Source organism: Brachyhypopomus gauderio, unplaced genomic scaffold (genome assembly GCF_052324685.1).
Source record: "Brachyhypopomus gauderio isolate BG-103 unplaced genomic scaffold, BGAUD_0.2 sc298, whole genome shotgun sequence".
Classification (NCBI taxonomy): domain Eukaryota; kingdom Metazoa; phylum Chordata; class Actinopteri; order Gymnotiformes; family Hypopomidae; genus Brachyhypopomus; species Brachyhypopomus gauderio.
In genome coordinates this window covers 32,102-47,526 of record NW_027507119.1, presented here as the reverse complement: position 1 = coordinate 47,526, position 15,425 = coordinate 32,102, and the positions used below count along the sequence as shown (strand labels likewise).

The following is a 15,425-nucleotide window of genomic DNA, read 5'->3' as shown; positions in this document are numbered from 1 at the left end:
GGGGGAGAGACAAGTAATTTTTTTTTTTACCTTATTTTCAGTAGTTTTTAGCACTTTGAGTTGCATGTATGTATGAAAGGTGCTATACAAATAAAGATTATTATTACAGTGGTACCTCGAGATACGAGCTGCTCTATATACGAGCGATCCAAGATACGAGCACCGAGACGAGCAAAATTTCTGTTCGACACCCGAGTGCACGCTCGAGATACGAGCATGAACCACTAGGTGGCAGTACAGTACTATATGGAAAAAAAGAAATAATTAATCAGCTCAAAGACACACTCAAACGCTTTTCTTTTTCACCCTCCCCCACAACCTTAGGTTCAAAAACACAAACATACCTGTATGTGCGGAGATGACGTCATTTAGCGCGTTCTAGCAGCCAATAGCGTTTTTTTAATTTTAAACACATCCAGCAGAACAATGAACTGATGGTTCACACCATCACCCCCCCCTCACCCGTCTACCTATAAGTGGCTGCATGTACATAACAAAGGGTGGCCTAATGGAATGCAAATATCCCCAGAACTGCCCCCTGGTGGAGACCAGGTGGAAAAAGTGTGGAATGAAAATGCTGGGACTCCTAGTGTTAAAACTACATTCCCAGAGATTGATGCTATAGCTTTGAAATTGGTACCAAACGATAGGTAATAACATTTTCATTTATCTGGTATAAAACACATAGACACTATGTACATTTCAACTATATTTAATGCAAAAACATACATATTTTTGATGCTTGGAAAGGATGACATCGTATGATACATGACCAGTGTTGGGAACGTTACTTTAAAAAAGTAATTAGTTATAGTTACTCACTACTTGTTCAAAAACGTAACTGAGTTAGTAACTGAATTACTCTATAATACAAGTAACTCGTTACCAGGGAAAGTAACTATTTGCATTACAGTAAAAAAAAAGTTATATGCCAATGAATAAGGATTTTTTGAAAAAGCAGTTTTCACAGTCAGTTGAAATGAGTATTTATTGCACATCAACAGACCAGTGCAGGATAAAATCCTTTAAAACCCCAAATCTTTGTAAATAATAATAATAATAAAAAGCAAAAGTAAACAGTTACACTATATAAAGTGCATTTAAATCAAATATCAAATATATTTGTATAGCGCTTTTCACAACATATGTTGTCACAAAGCGCTTTACAGTATTTACAAAGTTAACAATACTATGGGTCCAAATCCCTTATGAGCAAGCCAAAGGCGACAGTGGCAAGGAAAAACTCCCTAGATGGTGGGGAATAGGAAGAAACCTTGGGAGGACCAAGACTCAAAAGGGAACCCATCGTCCATTGGGCGGCCCGTTAACACACAAATTACACAAAAACAAATTATACAGACTAATACACAAGTTACAAATAAATCACACAATCAGGCTAAGTATAAGGTAACTAGAATGAAAGTTCTGGGTGCTGATATTGTCAATGTAAATGTCTTATGATGAACGCCAGGTTTTCATTCCATGTCGGAGCGATGATACTGGAATTGTAGGCTCCAACTGCAGTGTTACTCCCCAAGTGAACCTCGGAGAAGAAAGATATGTGATGTGGTAAATATGTAACAGATTATTCAAAGGCCAAACTACATCTATTTACATATTTACATTGACATCTATCAAATTAAATAAAATTCTCTCAACCTGAAACAACTGGATTGTTCAGAACAGAAGTAAACTTAAGAATAAAACCTCTATTCTTAAATAAATCAAATACCCAGTCTGGTAAACATTCAGGAACTTCAAGTATTTTCTTAAATAATGTTTATATCGCCACCTTGAAAAATGATAATTTTTCTTCGGCTTGCTTCTGACTCGCTATTTCTGTCTCTTCTCCGTTTTTGTCGTGTCACTGGTGTGCTTTGGCGCGCGTGTAAAAACACTGGCTCGGATTGGCTACCATAACGCTGCCTTAGCCTTGTTAAGTTAAACAGGTGTTACACCGAGGACTGTGACCTATCGAGATCTGTTACTCCTCACTAGCCTGGGCAGTGGTCCGCTCGCATTACTGTTAGTATATCAATATATAGTAACGCACCGCTTTTAATGACCAGTAACGTCAACGGCGTTGTAACGACAGGAAAAGTAATTAATTATATTATCCCGTTACTGACAAAATGACGCCGTTATCGCAACACTGTACATGACTATCTCAAAAATGTTACTCTATTGTACATATATCACAATGATCACACATTACATTGAGAAATAGGTTTGAACCAACTAAGCTTTATATCTTAATTTAAGATTGTGAACTGCTGAGATCGTGGCATCTGTAAGACATATGCACAGCGGGAAAGTGGTCAGCGATACAAGTGAACAGGACGAACCAACAGAGAAGAGAAGAAAGGTGGAGAAATCTCCTGCCACAAGGTGTTCCAGTCATGTGTATCTCATTGGGCAGCCCAGCTCCAGCATCAGTGGCTGTCAACTTCCTACTAATCGCCAGGTGTATCGCCATTCTGGAGTATGGCAAGGATTAAAACACTTACTAGACCAAATGCAGTCAATCACTCATTGCAGTTCCTTTCTCTTCCTCTGTTGTGTTGTCTCTTCTCTTGTTTTTGACTATTTTCCTGTATTTCTCATGGAGGATCATGAAGTGATTGACTGCATTTGGTCTAGTGTTTTAATCCTTGCCATACTCCAGAATGGCAAAACAACATCCAGTGTATCATGGGCTAGAGAACTATTGTCACTGTACAAGCCAACCTAGAAAATCCTGAAGCTACTGGATTACTGAAGGTTTGCCTACCGCTTCAGACTCTGTGTCCCAGCGACAACAGAGGTCTACGAATGGCTGCTTTTGAACCGTCCCTTCACCAGTCGGTGTCTGTGACATGGCGGGCAGAAAGCCCCGCCTTTGTCGCTCTCTGGCAGTTTGTCCCGGAGAGCAACGATGCCGTCCACCCTCTGCTATGTCACAAAAGCCTGGTGACGCAGCTCCACCGGACCGTCAGCCACGTCGACCACGCGATGATGGCCTTGAACGCCGTCGGGTCCCAGACTCTCCTGGGAATTAAAGAAAGAGAAATACAGATATTTCTGTATCCTAATCGTCAGGACATCACCCCTCCTTCCCCTCTGTCTTGCCGGCAATCAGCAGGACCAAACATCACCCTTTATTATGTTAATTAACAGAGCAAGAATGAGGCAGCAGCTCTGTGGTGCACCCAGAAAGTCTAATACTACCGCTACTAATATCCTCTGTAAATATATAGCACATGTATTTGTTTGATACTCTCATTGGCTTTATTGGGTATTTTCTGTCTAGAATAGATTCAAACAATTTTTTCCCCAATTATTTAGCAGATAGATAGATAGATAGATAGATAGATAGATAAATAGATAGATAGATAGATAGATAGATAGATAGATAGAGAGAGAGAGAGACAGAGAGAGTACTTGGTGAAGCCAATTAGCACCGCCATGATAATGCTAATTTCCGGTACCATTCGTATGGGATTTCCAATATAACATTAGCATGGAGCTAATTGTCGGCCGAGAGTGAAGTCAAATCTTTGATATATTATAATTTCTTTCATTTGATTATTAATGAAACTAATGGTATAAATAAAAAAGCGACCTTATTGACAGATGTTGTACTTGGTGTTTTAGAAAGCCAATTAGCACCGCCATGATAATGCTAATTTCCGGTAGCATTGGTATGGGATTTCCAATATAACATTAGCATGGAGCTAATTGTCGGCCGAGAGTGAAGTCATATCTTTGATATATTATCATTTCCTTCATTTGATTATTAATGAAACGAATAGTATATTTTTTATTAAATTGAATTATCAATGTATCTTTACCTTATAAAGGATTAAATGTCCACCCCAAGAAGATTTGATGTCTTCAAATGTATTTTTTGTTTTAAGCATAATTGGTTGTCCTGTAGGTCAGTGGATAAGGTGTTGGGCGACAGGCCACTCAGTGCAGGGTTCAAACCCCACTGTGACCTCCTGATCCTGGCTAATAGCCGGTATGCATCGGTTGAGGGGGGACTGGCCCGAACCAAGCCAACGCTACAGGAAAACCTTTTCTTCATTACTACTAATGCTTTACATTAGACAAACAGCCTGCTCGCTCTTTGCTGTTTTAGAAAGCCAATTTGCACCGCCATGATAATGCTAATTTCCGATAGCATTCCTATGGGATTTCCTATATAACGTTAGCATCCAGCTAATTGTCGGCTGAGAGTCAAGTCAAATCTTTCATATATTATCATTTCCTTCATTTGATTATTAATATAAACTAATAGTATATTTTTTATTCAATTGAATTATCAATGTATCTTTACCTTATAAAGGATTAAATGTCCGCCCCAAGAGGATTTGATCATTTTTTATTATTATCAAACAGTGCTCCTTCACTACAAGTACAACTATACACACATAATAAACATATAACAACATATTTAAAACTTGTAAATCCTGTAAAGCTGCTTTGTGACAACATGTGTTGTGGAAAACCAAAATATATTTCATTGGATTTGATTTGATATTTACATTTTTTTTATTATGTACAACTATTTACTACAGGGCAGGTGGGGCGTTTGGCTCACTAGACCTGTTCAAAAAACTACTTTTTCATTAACACTAATCTTTGGAGGACAACTTTTATTTTTATGTAAGAATCAAAAGAAAACAATTCTGTAAAATACAGTACAGTAGTAATAAAAATAATTGGGGTTAGGTGGGCCATACAGCGAAAAGAGGAGGCGAGAAAAGAGGGTCAGTGTTCAGTGTTCATGGTCAGCCACTGGTCAGTGTTCATCCACACCGTCCCCTCAAAAGCCCTCAATGTCTAAAATACAGTAAATAGTACAGGAAGAGGTGCCTTACACAATCACCAACTATAACAGCCTAAAATGTGGTTAGAAATGAGGGGGAGAGACAAGTAATTTTTTTTTTACCTTATTTTCAGTAGTTTTTAGCACTTTGAGTTGCATGTATGTATGAAAGGTGCTATACAAATAAAGATTATTATTACAGTGGTACCTCGAGATACGAGCTGCTCTATATACGAGCGATCCAAGATACGAGCACCGAGACGAGCAAAATTTCTGTTCGACACCCGAGTGCACGCTCGAGATACGAGCATGAACCACTAGGTGGCAGTACAGTACTATATGGAAAAAAAGAAATAATTAATCAGCTCAAAGACACACTCAAACGCTTTTCTTTTTCACCCTCCCCCACAACCTTAGGTTCAAAAACACAAACATACCTGTATGTGCGGAGATGACGTCATTTAGCGCGTTCTAGCAGCCAATAGCGTTTTTTTAATTTTAAACACATCCAGCAGAACAATGAACTGATGGTTCACACCATCACCCCCCCCTCACCCGTCTACCTATAAGTGGCTGCATGTACATAACAAAGGGTGGCCTAATGGAATGCAAATATCCCCAGAACTGCCCCCTGGTGGAGACCAGGTGGAAAAAGTGTGGAATGAAAATGCTGGGACTCCTAGTGTTAAAACTACATTCCCAGAGATTGATGCTATAGCTTTGAAATTGGTACCAAACGATAGGTAATAACATTTTCATTTATCTGGTATAAAACACATAGACACTATGTACATTTCAACTATATTTAATGCAAAAACATACATATTTTTGATGCTTGGAAAGGATGACATCGTATGATACATGACCAGTGTTGGGAACGTTACTTTAAAAAAGTAATTAGTTATAGTTACTCACTACTTGTTCAAAAACGTAACTGAGTTAGTAACTGAATTACTCTATAATACAAGTAACTCGTTACCAGGGAAAGTAACTATTTGCATTACAGTAAAAAAAAAGTTATATGCCAATGAATAAGGATTTTTTGAAAAAGCAGTTTTCACAGTCAGTTGAAATGAGTATTTATTGCACATCAACAGACCAGTGCAGGATAAAATCCTTTAAAACCCCAAATCTTTGTAAATAATAATAATAATAAAAAGCAAAAGTAAACAGTTACACTATATAAAGTGCATTTAAATCAAATATCAAATATATTTGTATAGCGCTTTTCACAACATATGTTGTCACAAAGCGCTTTACAGTATTTACAAAGTTAACAATACTATGGGTCCAAATCCCTTATGAGCAAGCCAAAGGCGACAGTGGCAAGGAAAAACTCCCTAGATGGTGGGGAATAGGAAGAAACCTTGGGAGGACCAAGACTCAAAAGGGAACCCATCGTCCATTGGGCGGCCCGTTAACACACAAATTACACAAAAACAAATTATACAGACTAATACACAAGTTACAAATAAATCACACAATCAGGCTAAGTATAAGGTAACTAGAATGAAAGTTCTGGGTGCTGATATTGTCAATGTAAATGTCTTATGATGAACGCCAGGTTTTCATTCCATGTCGGAGCGATGATACTGGAATTGTAGGCTCCAACTGCAGTGTTACTCCCCAAGTGAACCTCGGAGAAGAAAGATATGTGATGTGGTAAATATGTAACAGATTATTCAAAGGCCAAACTACATCTATTTACATATTTACATTGACATCTATCAAATTAAATTAAATTCTCTCAACCTGAAACAACTGGATTGTTCAGAACAGAAGTAAACTTAAGAATAAAACCTCTATTCTTAAATAAATCAAATACCCAGTCTGGTAAACATTCAGGAACTTCAAGTATTTTCTTAAATAATGTTTATATCGCCACCTTGAAAAATGATAATTTTTCTTCGGCTTGCTTCTGACTCGCTATTTCTGTCTCTTCTCCGTTTTTGTCGTGTCACTGGTGTGCTTTGGCGCGCGTGTAAAAACACTGGCTCGGATTGGCTACCATAACGCTGCCTTAGCCTTGTTAAGTTAAACAGGTGTTACACCGAGGACTGTGACCTATCGAGATCTGTTACTCCTCACTAGCCTGGGCAGTGGTCCGCTCGCATTACTGTTAGTATATCAATATATAGTAACGCACCGCTTTTAATGACCAGTAACGTCAACGGCGTTGTAACGACAGGAAAAGTAATTAATTATATTATCCCGTTACTGACAAAATGACGCCGTTATCGCAACACTGTACATGACTATCTCAAAAATGTTACTCTATTGTACATATATCACAATGATCACACATTACATTGAGAAATAGGTTTGAACCAACTAAGCTTTATATCTTAATTTAAGATTGTGAACTGCTGAGATCGTGGCATCTGTAAGACATCTGCACAGCGGGAAAGTGGTCAGCGATACAAGTGAACAGGACGAACCAACAGAGAAGAGAAGAAAGGTGGAGAAATCTCCTGCCACAAGGTGTTCCAGTCATGTGTATCTCATTGGGCAGCCCAGCTCCAGCATCAGTGGCTGTCAACTTCCTACTAATCGCCAGGTGTATCGCCATTCTGGAGTATGGCAAGGATTAAAACACTTACTAGACCAAATGCAGTCAATCACTCATTGCAGTTCCTTTCTCTTCCTCTGTTGTGTTGTCTCTTCTCTTGTTTTTGACTATTTTCCTGTATTTCTCATGGAGGATCATGAAGTGATTGACTGCATTTGGTCTAGTGTTTTAATCCTTGCCATACTCCAGAATGGCAAAACAACATCCAGTGTATCATGGGCTAGAGAACTATTGTCACTGTACAAGCCAACCTAGAAAATCCTGAAGCTACTGGATTACTGAAGGTTTGCCTACCGCTTCAGACTCTGTGTCCCAGCGACAACAGAGGTCTACGAATGGCTGCTTTTGAACCGTCCCTTCACCAGTCGGTGTCTGTGACATGGCGGGCAGAAAGCCCCGCCTTTGTCGCTCTCTGGCAGTTTGTCCCGGAGAGCAACGATGCCGTCCACCCTCTGCTATGTCACAAAAGCCTGGTGACGCAGCTCCACCGGACCGTCAGCCACGTCGACAACGCGATGATGGCCTTGAACGCCGTCGGGTCCCAGACTCTCCTGGGAATTAAAGAAAGAGAAATACAGATATTTCTGTATCCTAATCGTCAGGACATCACCCCTCCTTCCCCTCTGTCTTGCCGGCAATCAGCAGGACCAAACATCACCCTTTATTATGTTAATTAACAGAGCAAGAATGAGGCAGCAGCTCTGTGGTGCACCCAGAAAGTCTAATACTACCGCTACTAATATCCTCTGTAAATATATAGCACATGTATTTGTTTGATACTCTCATTGGCTTTATTGGGTATTTTCTGTCTAGAATAGATTCAAACAATTTTTTCCCCAATTATTTAGCAGATAGATAGATAGATAGATAGATAGATAGATAAATATATAGATAGATAGATAGATAGATAGATAGAGAGAGAGAGAGACAGAGAGAGTACTTGGTGAAGCCAATTAGCACCGCCATGATAATGCTAATTTCCGGTACCATTGGTATGGGATTTCCAATATAACATTAGCATGGAGCTAATTGTCGGCCGAGAGTGAAGTCAAATCTTTGATATATTATAATTTCTTTCATTTGATTATTAATGAAACTAATGGTATAAATAAAAAAGCGACCTTATTGACAGATGTTGTACTTGGTGTTTTAGAAAGCCAATTAGCACCGCCATGATAATGCTAATTTCCGGTAGCATTGGTATGGGATTTCCAATATAACATTAGCATGGAGCTAATTGTCGGCCGAGAGTGAAGTCATATCTTTGATATATTATCATTTCCTTCATTTGATTATTAATGAAACGAATAGTATATTTTTTATTAAATTGAATTATCAATGTATCTTTACCTTATAAAGGATTAAATGTCCACCCCAAGAGGATTTGATGTCTTCAAATGTATTTTTTGTTTTAAGCATAATTGGTTGTCCTGTAGGTCAGTGGATAAGGTGTTGGGCGACAGGCCACTCAGTGCAGGGTTCAAACCCCACTGTGACCTCCTGATCCTGGCTAATAGCCGGTATGCATCGGTTGAGGGGGGACTGGCCCGAACCAAGCCAACGCTACAGGAAAACCTTTTCTTCATTACTACTAATGCTTTACATTAGACAAACAGCCTGCTCGCTCTTTGCTGTTTTAGAAAGCCAATTTGCACCGCCATGATAATGCTAATTTCCGATAGCATTCCTATGGGATTTCCTATATAACGTTAGCATCCAGCTAATTGTCGGCTGAGAGTCAAGTCAAATCTTTCATATATTATCATTTCCTTCATTTGATTATTAATATAAACTAATAGTATATTTTTTATTCAATTGAATTATCAATGTATCTTTACCTTATAAAGGATTAAATGTCCGCCCCAAGAGGATTTGATCATTTTTTATTATTATCAAACAGTGCTCCTTCACTACAAGTACAACTATACACACATAATAAACATATAACAACATATTTAAAACTTGTAAATCCTGTAAAGCTGCTTTGTGACAACATGTGTTGTGGAAAACCAAAATATATTTCATTGGATTTGATTTGATATTTACATTTTTTTTATTATGTACAACTATTTACTACAGGGCAGGTGGGGCGTTTGGCTCACTAGACCTGTTCAAAAAACTACTTTTTCATTAACACTAATCTTTGGAGGACAACTTTTATTTTTATGTAAGAATCAAAAGAAAACAATTCTGTAAAATACAGTACAGTAGTAATAAAAATAATTGGGGTTAGGTGGGCCATACAGCGAAAAGAGGAGGCGAGAAAAGAGGGTCAGTGTTCAGTGTTCATGGTCAGCCACTGGTCAGTGTTCATCCACACCGTCCCCTCAAAAGCCCTCAATGTCTAAAATACAGTAAATAGTACAGGAAGAGGTGCCTTACACAATCACCAACTATAACAGCCTAAAATGTGGTTAGAAATGAGGGGGAGAGACAAGTAATTTTTTTTTTACCTTATTTTCAGTAGTTTTTAGCACTTTGAGTTGCATGTATGTATGAAAGGTGCTATACAAATAAAGATTATTATTACAGTGGTACCTCGAGATACGAGCTGCTCTATATACGAGCGATCCAAGATACGAGCACCGAGACGAGCAAAATTTCTGTTCGACACCCGAGTGCACGCTCGAGATACGAGCATGAACCACTAGGTGGCAGTACAGTACTATATGGAAAAAAAGAAATAATTAATCAGCTCAAAGACACACTCAAACGCTTTTCTTTTTCACCCTCCCCCACAACCTTAGGTTCAAAAACACAAACATACCTGTATGTGCGGAGATGACGTCATTTAGCGCGTTCTAGCAGCCAATAGCGTTTTTTTAATTTTAAACACATCCAGCAGAACAATGAACTGATGGTTCACACCATCACCCCCCCCTCACCCGTCTACCTATAAGTGGCTGCATGTACATAACAAAGGGTGGCCTAATGGAATGCAAATATCCCCAGAACTGCCCCCTGGTGGAGACCAGGTGGAAAAAGTGTGGAATGAAAATGCTGGGACTCCTAGTGTTAAAACTACATTCCCAGAGATTGATGCTATAGCTTTGAAATTGGTACCAAACGATAGGTAATAACATTTTCATTTATCTGGTATAAAACACATAGACACTATGTACATTTCAACTATATTTAATGCAAAAACATACATATTTTTGATGCTTGGAAAGGATGACATCGTATGATACATGACCAGTGTTGGGAACGTTACTTTAAAAAAGTAATTAGTTATAGTTACTCACTACTTGTTCAAAAACGTAACTGAGTTAGTAACTGAATTACTCTATAATACAAGTAACTCGTTACCAGGGAAAGTAACTATTTGCATTACAGTAAAAAAAAGTTATATGCCAATGAATAAGGATTTTTTGAAAAAGCAGTTTTCACAGTCAGTTGAAATGAGTATTTATTGCACATCAACAGACCAGTGCAGGATAAAATCCTTTAAAACCCCAAATCTTTGTAAATAATAATAATAATAAAAAGCAAAAGTAAACAGTTACACTATATAAAGTGCATTTAAATCAAATATCAAATATATTTGTATAGCGCTTTTCACAACATATGTTGTCACAAAGCGCTTTACAGTATTTACAAAGTTAACAATACTATGGGTCCAAATCCCTTATGAGCAAGCCAAAGGCGACAGTGGCAAGGAAAAACTCCCTAGATGGTGGGGAATAGGAAGAAACCTTGGGAGGACCAAGACTCAAAAGGGAACCCATCGTCCATTGGGCGGCCCGTTAACACACAAATTACACAAAAACAAATTATACAGACTAATACACAAGTTACAAATAAATCACACAATCAGGCTAAGTATAAGGTAACTAGAATGAAAGTTCTGGGTGCTGATATTGTCAATGTAAATGTCTTATGATGAACGCCAGGTTTTCATTCCATGTCGGAGCGATGATACTGGAATTGTAGGCTCCAACTGCAGTGTTACTCCCCAAGTGAACCTCGGAGAAGAAAGATATGTGATGTGGTAAATATGTAACAGATTATTCAAAGGCCAAACTACATCTATTTACATATTTACATTGACATCTATCAAATTAAATAAAATTCTCTCAACCTGAAACAACTGGATTGTTCAGAACAGAAGTAAACTTAAGAATAAAACCTCTATTCTTAAATAAATCAAATACCCAGTCTGGTAAACATTCAGGAACTTCAAGTATTTTCTTAAATAATGTTTATATCGCCACCTTGAAAAATGATAATTTTTCTTCGGCTTGCTTCTGACTCGCTATTTCTGTCTCTTCTCCGTTTTTGTCGTGTCACTGGTGTGCTTTGGCGCGCGTGTAAAAACACTGGCTCGGATTGGCTACCATAACGCTGCCTTAGCCTTGTTAAGTTAAACAGGTGTTACACCGAGGACTGTGACCTATCGAGATCTGTTACTCCTCACTAGCCTGGGCAGTGGTCCGCTCGCATTACTGTTAGTATATCAATATATAGTAACGCACCGCTTTTAATGACCAGTAACGTCAACGGCGTTGTAACGACAGGAAAAGTAATTAATTATATTATCCCGTTACTGACAAAATGACGCCGTTATCGCAACACTGTACATGACTATCTCAAAAATGTTACTCTATTGTACATATATCACAATGATCACACATTACATTGAGAAATAGGTTTGAACCAACTAAGCTTTATATCTTAATTTAAGATTGTGAACTGCTGAGATCGTGGCATCTGTAAGACATCTGCACAGCGGGAAAGTGGTCAGCGATACAAGTGAACAGGACGAACCAACAGAGAAGAGAAGAAAGGTGGAGAAATCTCCTGCCACAAGGTGTTCCAGTCATGTGTATCTCATTGGGCAGCCCAGCTCCAGCATCAGTGGCTGTCAACTTCCTACTAATCGCCAGGTGTATCGCCATTCTGGAGTATGGCAAGGATTAAAACACTTACTAGACCAAATGCAGTCAATCACTCATTGCAGTTCCTTTCTCTTCCTCTGTTGTGTTGTCTCTTCTCTTGTTTTTGACTATTTTCCTGTATTTCTCATGGAGGATCATGAAGTGATTGACTGCATTTGGTCTAGTGTTTTAATCCTTGCCATACTCCAGAATGGCAAAACAACATCCAGTGTATCATGGGCTAGAGAACTATTGTCACTGTACAAGCCAACCTAGAAAATCCTGAAGCTACTGGATTACTGAAGGTTTGCCTACCGCTTCAGACTCTGTGTCCCAGCGACAACAGAGGTCTACGAATGGCTGCTTTTGAACCGTCCCTTCACCAGTCGGTGTCTGTGACATGGCGGGCAGAAAGCCCCGCCTTTGTCGCTCTCTGGCAGTTTGTCCCGGAGAGCAACGATGCCGTCCACCCTCTGCTATGTCACAAAAGCCTGGTGACGCAGCTCCACCGGACCGTCAGCCACGTCGACCACGCGATGATGGCCTTGAACGCCGTCGGGTCCCAGACTCTCCTGGGAATTAAAGAAAGAGAAATACAGATATTTCTGTATCCTAATCGTCAGGACATCACCCCTCCTTCCCCTCTGTCTTGCCAGCAATCAGCAGGACCAAACATCACCCTTTATTATGTTAATTAACAGAGCAAGAATGAGGCAGCAGCTCTGTGGTGCACCCAGAAAGTCTAATACTACCGCTACTAATATCCTCTGTAAATATATAGCACATGTATTTGTTTGATACTCTCATTGGCTTTATTGGGTATTTTCTGTCTAGAATAGATTCAAACAATTTTTTCCCCAATTATTTAGCAGATAGATAGATAGATAGATAGATAGATAGATAGATAGATAGATAGATAAATAGATAGATAGATAGATAGATAGATAGATAGATAGATAGATAGAGAGAGAGAGAGACAGAGAGAGTACTTGGTGAAGCCAATTAGCACCGCCATGATAATGCTAATTTCCGGTAGCATTGGTATGGGATTTCCAATATAACATTAGCATGGAGCTAATTGTCGGCCGAGAGTGAAGTCAAATCTTTGATATATTATAATTTCTTTCATTTGATTATTAATGAAACTAATGGTATAAATAAAAAAGCGACCTTATTGATAGATGTTGTACTTGGTGTTTTAGAAAGCCAATTAGCACCGCCATGATAATGCTAATTTCCGGTAGCATTGGTATGGGATTTCCAATATAACATTAGCATGGAGCTAATTGTCGGCCGAGAGTGAAGTCATATCTTTGATATATTATCATTTCCTTCATTTGATTATTAATGAAACGAATAGTATATTTTTTATTAAATTGAATTATCAATGTATCTTTACCTTATAAAGGATTAAATGTCCACCCCAAGAGGATTTGATGTCTTCAAATGTATTTTTTGTTTTAAGCACAATTGGTTGTCCTGTAGGTCAGTGGATAAGGTGTTGGGCGACAGGCCACTCAGTGCAGGGTTCAAACCCCACTGTGACCTCCTGATCCTGGCTAATAGCCGGTATGCATCGGTTGAGGGGGGACTGGCCCGAACCAAGCCAACGCTACAGGAAAACCTTTTCTTCATTACTACTAATGCTTTACATTAGACAAACAGCCTGCTCGCTCTTTGCTGTTTTAGAAAGCCAATTTGCACCGCCATGATAATGCTAATTTCCGATAGCATTCCTATGGGATTTCCTATATAACGTTAGCATCCAGCTAATTGTCGGCTGAGAGTCAAGTCAAATCTTTCATATATTATCATTTCCTTCATTTGATTATTAATATAAACTAATAGTATATTTTTTATTCAATTGAATTATCAATGTATCTTTACCTTATAAAGGATTAAATGTCCGCCCCAAGAGGATTTGATCATTTTTTATTATTATCAAACAGTGCTCCTTCACTACAAGTACAACTATACACACATAATAAACATATAACAACATATTTAAAACTTGTAAATCCTGTAAAGCTGCTTTGTGACAACATGTGTTGTGGAAAACCAAAATATATTTCATTGGATTTGATTTGATATTTACATTTTTTTTATTATGTACAACTATTTACTACAGGGCAGGTGGGGCGTTTGGCTCACTAGACCTGTTCAAAAAACTACTTTTTCATTAACACTAATCTTTGGAGGACAACTTTTATTTTTATGTAAGAATCAAAAGAAAACAATTCTGTAAAATACAGTACAGTAGTAATAAAAATAATTGGGGTTAGGTGGGCCATACAGCGAAAAGAGGAGGCGAGAAAAGAGGGTCAGTGTTCAGTGTTTATGGTCAGCCACTGGTCAGTGTTCATCCACACCGTCCCCTCAAAAGCCCTCAATGTCTAAAATACAGTAAATAGTACAGGAAGAGGTGCCTTACACAATCACCAACTATAACAGCCTAAAATGTGGTTAGAAATGAGGGGGAGAGACAAGTAATTTTTTTTTTACCTTATTTTCAGTAGTTTTTAGCACTTTGAGTTGCATGTATGTATGAAAGGTGCTATACAAATAAAGATTATTATTACAGTGGTACCTCGAGATACGAGCTGCTCTATATACGAGCGATCCAAGATACGAGCACCGAGACGAGCAAAATTTCTGTTCGACACCCGAGTGCACGCTCGAGATACGAGCATGAACCACTAGGTGGCAGTACAGTACTATATGGAAAAAAAGAAATAATTAATCAGCTCAAAGACACACTCAAACGCTTTTCTTTTTCACCCTCCCCCACAACCTTAGGTTCAAAAACACAAACATACCTGTATGTGCGGAGATGACGTCATTTAGCGCGTTCTAGCAGCCAATAGCGTTTTTTTAATTTTAAACACATCCAGCAGAACAATGAACTGATGGTTCACACCATCACCCCCCCCCTCACCCGTCTACCTATAAGTGGCTGCATGTACATAACAAAGGGTGGCCTAATGGAATGCAAATATCCCCAGAACTGCCCCCTGGTGGAGACCAGGTGGAAAAAGTGTGGAATGAAAATGCTGGGACTCCTAGTGTTAAAACTACATTCCCAGAGATTGATGCTATAGCTTTGAAATTGGTACCAAACGATAGGTAATAACATTTTCATTTATCTGGTATAAAACACATAGACACTATG

General features: G+C 38.6%; 3 long non-coding RNA genes across 3 annotated transcripts; all 3 read right to left on the bottom strand.

The window, feature by feature from the left end:
- Positions 1–696: 696 nt before the first annotated feature.
- Positions 697–3,954, bottom strand: LOC143504552 (uncharacterized). Its single transcript, XR_013127582.1, has 2 exons — positions 3,831–3,954; positions 697–3,027 (listed from the first exon to the last, which is right to left on the bottom strand). It is a non-coding gene; the product is annotated as an uncharacterized LOC143504552 (long non-coding RNA).
- Positions 3,955–5,599: 1,645 nt separating this feature from the next.
- LOC143504551 (uncharacterized) lies at positions 5,600–8,838 on the bottom strand. Its single transcript, XR_013127581.1, has 2 exons — positions 8,730–8,838; positions 5,600–7,930 (listed from the first exon to the last, which is right to left on the bottom strand). It is a non-coding gene; the product is annotated as an uncharacterized LOC143504551 (long non-coding RNA).
- Positions 8,839–10,498: 1,660 nt separating this feature from the next.
- On the bottom strand, positions 10,499–13,746 carry LOC143504557 (uncharacterized). The gene is made up of 2 exons (XR_013127587.1): positions 13,656–13,746; positions 10,499–12,828 (listed from the first exon to the last, which is right to left on the bottom strand). It is a non-coding gene; the product is annotated as an uncharacterized LOC143504557 (long non-coding RNA).
- Positions 13,747–15,425: the final 1,679 nt, after the last annotated feature.